General features: G+C 38.5%; 1 pseudogene across 1 annotated transcript; it reads right to left on the bottom strand.

Annotated features, from left to right (window-relative positions):
- Nucleotides 1–5,738: 5,738 nt before the first annotated feature.
- On the bottom strand, nucleotides 5,739–6,274 carry LOC309622679 (small ribosomal subunit protein eS19 pseudogene; annotated as a pseudogene). Its single transcript has one exon. The product of its transcript is annotated as a small ribosomal subunit protein eS19 pseudogene (transcript).

Consider the following 6,274-nt stretch of genomic DNA (forward strand, 5'->3'; position numbering starts at 1 on the left):
TTTGTTGAGAATTTTTACATCTATATTCATCAAAGATATTGGCCTGTAATTTTCTTTTTTGGTAGTGTCTTTGTCTGGTTTTGGTATCCGGATGATGGTGGCTTCACAGAACATCTTTGGGAGTGTTCTCTCCACTTTGATCTTTTGGAAGAGTTTGAGAAGGATTGGTATAAGTTATTCTTTGTATGTTTGGTAGAATTAGTCTGTGAAGCCATATGGTCCTGGACTTTTGTTTGTAGGGAGTTTTTAAATTACAGATTCCGTTTCACTTCTAATGACCAGTCTGTTCAAATTATCTATTCCTTCTTGATTCATTTTTGGTGGGCTGCATGTTTCTAGGAACTTGTCCATTTCTTTAGGTTGTTGAATTTGTTGGTATATAATTCTTCATAGTATTCTCTTATGGTTTTTTTGTATTTCTGTGATATTGGTTGTTATTTCTCTTTTTCATTTCTTCTTTTGTTTATTTGGGTCCTCTCTCTTTTCTTCTTGGTGAACCTGGCCAGAGGTTTGTCAACTTTGTTTACCATTTCAAAGAACCACCTCTTGGTTTTACTGATTTTTTTCTATTGTTTTTTACTCTCTATTTTATTTATTTCCTCTCTGATCATTACACTATTTTTTTCCTTATGCTGACTTTAGGTTTTGTTTGTTCTTCTTTTTCTAATTCTTTTAGGCAGTAAGTTAGGTTGTTTATTTGAGATTTTTCTTGTTTTTGAGGAAGGCTTGTATCACTATGAACTTTCCTCTAAGAACTGCTTTTGCTGCATCCCATAGATTTTGTATGGTTGTGTTTTTATTGTTATTTGTCTCAAGGTATTTTTAAAATTTCTTCTTTGATTTCATTATCGACACATTGGCTTTTTAGTAGCATGTTGTTTAGTCTCCATGTAATCTTTTTTTTCTCACTTCTTTTTCTGTGGTTGATTTCTAGTTTATGCCATTGTGGTCAGAAAAGACACTTGAAATAATTTCTGTACTCTTAAATGTATTGAGGCTTGTTGTGTGCCCTAGTATGTGATCAATTCTAGAGAATGTTCCATGTGCACTTGAAAAGAATGAGTATTCTGGTTTTGGGGGGATGTAATGTCCTGAAAATATTAATATCAATTAAGTCTAACTGTTCTATTTATCATTTAGGATCTCTGTTGCCTTATTGATTTCCTGGCTAGAAGATCTGTCCATTGATGTGAGTGGGGTGTTAAAGTCTCCTACTGTTATTTTATTCCCATACATTTCTCCCTTTATGTCTGTTAGTATTTGTGTTGTGTATTTGGGTGCTCCTATATTGGGTGCATATATGTTGGTGAGTGTAATATCCTCTTCTTGTATTGATCCTTTTACCATTATGTAGTGTCCTTTATCTTTCTTAATGGTCTTTGGTTTGAAATCTATTTTGTCTGATATGAGTATTGTGACCCCCATTTTCTTGTCATTTTTGTTTGCATGAAATATCTTTTTCCATCCCCGCACTTTCAATCTATGTGTGTCCTTTGCCCTAAAGTGGGTCTCTTGTAGGCAGCAGATTGTAGGCTCTTGTTTTTAATCCAATCTGCCAGTCTATGTCTTTTGATTGGAGTATTTAGTCCATTGGCATTTAAGGTAATTATTGATAGATACGTATTTATTGCCATTTTAAACCTTGTTTTCCAGTTGATTCTATATTTCTTCTTTGTTCCTTACTTTTTCTTTTTGTGGTTTGATGCATTCCTTTTATATTATGCTAGTGTTTTCTTCTTTTTGATTTTTGTGAATCTATTGTATGTTTTTGATTTGTGGTTACCCTGTTTTTCAAGTATGTTAACACCTTCCTATATCTGCTTTCCTTAGACTGATATTCATATAGGCTCAAACACATTCTAAAAAAAACTCCCATTTTGGAAATTCCCTGGCAGTCCAGTGGTTAAGGCTCTGCACTTTCACTGCTGAGGACATGGGTTCAATCCCTGGTCAGGGAACTAACATCCCACAAGCCACACAGTGTGGCCAAAAAAAAAAAAAAAAAGGCATGTAAAAAAACTACACTTTCTGGGCTTCCCTGGTGGCTCAGTGGTTAATAATCCACCTGCCAATGCAGGGGACACGGGTTCAAGCCCTGGTTCAGGAAGAGCCCACATGTCCCAGAGCAACTAACCTGTGTGCCACAACTACTGAGCCTGCACTCTAGAGCCTGTGAGCCACAAATACTGAAGCCTGAACACCTAGAGCCCATGCTCTGCAAGAAGAGAAGCCACCGCAATGAGAAGCCTGCGCACTGCAACAAAGAGTAGCCCCCACTCGCTGCAACTAAAGAAAGCCCACACGCAGCAGTAAAGACCCAACGCAGCCAAAAATAAATAAATAAATAAATAAATATTTTTAAAAAGCCCTACACTTTCTTACTCTCCTCCTCCACATTTTATGATTTTGATGTCCTCTTTTACATCTTCATGTTTATCCTTTTGCTATTCGTTTTGGTTATCATTGTTTTCACAAGAAACTTATTTTTGTTTTAATTTTTATTTTTAATCTGTATACTGGCTTATTGAAGTGATTTATTTTCCAATTGTGATTTTCTCTTTCCTATAGCTTGTTCCTTCTTTTTTATTTAGAAAAGACTTTTCAGTATTTCTTTTAGGATAGGTTTAGTATTGCTTTTTTCTTTTAGTTTTTGCTTGTCTGAGAAACTCTTTATCTCTCCTTCTATTCTAAATGATAATCTTGCTGGGTAGAGTATCCTAGGTTGCAGATTTTTCCCTTTCAGGACTTTGAATATATCTTGCCACTCCCTTCTGGCCTGCAACATTTCTGTAGAGAAATCAGCTGATTGTCTTATGGGGGTTTCCTTGTAATTAACACTTTGTTTTTCTCTTGCTGCCTTTAGAATCCTCTCTTTAACTTTTACCATTTTAATGATAATATGTCTTGGTGTAGGTATATTTAGGTGCATCTTGTTTGGGACCCTCTGTGCTGCCTGTATCTGGGTATCTGTTTCCTTCTTTAGGTTTGGGAAGTTTTCAGCCATAATTTCTTCAAATACATTTTTGATCCCCTTTTCTTTCTTATCCTTCTGGAATTCCTATTATGCATAGATTGACATGCTTTATATTATCCCATAGGTCTCTTATACTGCTTTCATTTTTTTTTTCCATTTGGCCTTCTGTCTGCTGTTCTGATTTGGTGATTTTTATTAGTCTATCTTCCAAATCACTTATCCATTCTTCTGCATTATTCAATCTGCTATTCATTGCATTTAGCTCAGTTTTTGTCTTGGCAAATGAGCTTTCTAATTTTTCTTGGCTCCTCTTTATAGTTTCTAGTTCCTTCTTACAGTAATTTGCATTTCTATTGATAGCCTTTCTTAATCCATTCAGTATTTTCCTTATCTCCTTTTTGAGCTTGATGTCTATCAGAGTGAAGAGGTCTGTTTCACTGTTTGTTCTTTCAGGGCAGTTCTCTTTATCTTTTAACTGGGAGTGGTTCCTCTGCTTCTTCGTTTTACTTATGTTTCTCTTACTCTGTGTGTTTAGGAGAAACAATTATCTACTGCAGGCTTAGAGGGCCATTTTATGTCAGCGCATCCCTGTATAGCCTGTGTGGGTTTAATATTTTTGGTGCAAGGGCTGTTTTTAGTATGGATGCCTGCTGCCTCCTTCCTCAGTGTGTCCTGGCTGTTATCCCCTTGGTACAGGGTGTGACTGGTGTAGTGGTGACCATAGCCTACACTGTTTAGCAGGACCTCCTCTTTGCTCTGTGGTTGTCACAGCTCTGTTGAGGGCAGGGTTTGCTCCCTAGTTGTTGGAGTAGAAGCCCCCAGATCCATTTATGAGCTGTCTCTGAGCTGTGGTGCAAGGTAGGCAGGATTGGAGCACTCTCGCTGGGAGAGGAGCAACTGATTATTCCTCTGCCAGAGCTGTCCACTGGTGAGTGCACCCCATTGTGTCACCTGTCAACTGTTGTGTGGGCTCACAAAGTACACTGTTGTTGTCACTGCCCTTGGGCTTCCTCAACCATAGGAATTCTGGCAATCTACTCTGGTGTCCCTCAGGCATTGTTTTCACAAGAGCACCCCTGCAGATCCACTGAAGTCAGGTCCTAGGACTGCAGTAGTCATGCACCTGGACCCACTGTGGGAGGTGTGGAAGCAGCCCAAGTATCATGATTTTAAATGGTATTTATATGTCAACAATTCTCTTATTTACAACTCCAGGTTATACATTTCTCTCAAACAAATATATCCAACTGCCTACTAGACATTTCCACTGGGAATGACTGATAGACATCCATAACTTAATATATTTGGATTACACACTTGATTTTTCTCCCACAAATCTGCTCTTCTCACATTCTTCACCATTTGGTTTGAAGACAACTCTGTTATCTTCATTGCTGAAGCAGTAAGTCATTCTTGGCTCATTTTCTTTCAAATCTTAGGCCAAAACTAATATATAAATTTTATTATAATATTTTTTTCATCAACAGGTATGTATTGAGCACATACTATGTACTAGACACTCTTCTAGGTAGTGGATATAGAGTAGTCCCCCCTACCATCTGTGGGGGATATGTTCCAGGACTCCCAGTGGATGTCTTTAACCTCAGATAGTACCAAACCCTATATGTACATTTTTTCCTAAAATAATAGGCAGATACTGTATAGAGCATACACTGGACAAAGGAATGATTTACATTCTGGGTGGGACAGAGTGGGCTGGCACAAGATTTCCTCATGCTACTCAGAACGGTGCACAATTTAAAACTTATGAATTATTTATTTCTGGAATTTTCCATTTAACATTTTCAGACCATGGTTGTCCACAGGTAACTGAAACTGCAGAAAGTGAAACCATGTTATCATAAACGGGAGACTACTGTATATTACTGAACAAAATAGACAAATAGCGCAACTCCTGAGAAACTTATATTATGAGGAGAGGCAAAAAATAAATAAGAAAATAAGAAGTGAACTATATTTAAAAAGGTGAAAATAATATATGATTTGGCATAAAGAAATAGTGGAACAGATTAAGAGGATAAAGAATCTGTGAGGAATGGGAGGTACATATTGCAATATTAAATAGCTAAATAGGATAAGCATAAGTCTCATTAGGCAGTTAAATATAAAAAGACTTGAAGCATGTGAGGGAGTTAGCTTAGTGATTTTCAGGAGAAAACATTTCAGGCAGAGGGAAAATCTAGAGCAAAAACCCTAAGGAAGATATGTGCTTAGTGTCCTCAATGAACATTACAGAGGTTGGTGTAATTGAGAAAGAATGGTCAGAAGAGCAGTAGGAAATGAGGTCAGGGTGGTAATGGGAGAACAGATACTTTGGGTTTTGTTAAGGTAAGACTTTGCCTTGTACTCTGAGTGAAATGGGAAGCTAAATCTTCTCTTTTTAGGATAGGAGTGACATGGCTAAGGTCTGTCTGGATGCCATGTTGAAAATATAATATAGGGAGGGAAGGGTAGAAGCAGGAAGATATGATAAGAATCTGTTTCAGTAATCCCAATGAGAAATTATGTTTACTTTAACCAGGGTGGTAGTGGTCAAGAAAATAAAATAGTCAGATACTCAATATTTTTTCAACTGTTGAAAAATTTCAAACCTACAGAAAACTTGGAAGAAAAGACCAATGAATCTTCATATATTTTCTACTTAGGTTCACTCATTGTTAACACTTGCCACATTCTCTCTCTCCATATCTATCTATCTATCCACCTCTCTATTGCTATACAGATATAGCAGAGAGAGAGGAAATTTTTTTTTTTTACGAATGAGGCAATTTATTAACCCAGCATCATTTGTTCTAATGCTTCTTGTTGGCAGCTGCCACCTGTCCAGCGATTCTGTCCAGATCTCTCTGTCCCTGAGGTGTTAGTTTGCGGCCCCCATCTTGGTCCTTTTCCACCATTTTCAGCCCCTCCAGGGCTTGGAGGACCCGACGGGCCACGCTCTTGGAGCCTCTGCTGAAGTGGCTGGGCATGACACCATTTCTCTGACACCCCCCATAGATCTTGGTCACGGAACCAACCCCAGCGCTGCCCTGGAGGTACAGGTGCTGTGCTGTGGAAGCAGCTCGTGTGTAGAACCAATTCGCATCGTAGGGAGCGAGCTCTTTATGCTTGGCCAGCTTGACAGTGTCCACCCATTCAGGGACTTTCAGCTTCCCGGACTTTTTGAGGAAGGCTGCCAGAGCTCTGATGAACTCCTGCTGGTTCACATCCTTTACAGTAACTCCAGGCATCGTGCGGCCTCCAAGCTGCCAGCCAGGGAAAAGGGAGCAACGGGGTTTC

Source organism: Balaenoptera borealis (assembly GCF_965194805.1).
Source record: "Balaenoptera borealis genome assembly, chromosome: 2".
In the NCBI taxonomy this organism is placed as follows: domain Eukaryota; kingdom Metazoa; phylum Chordata; class Mammalia; order Artiodactyla; family Balaenopteridae; genus Balaenoptera; species Balaenoptera borealis.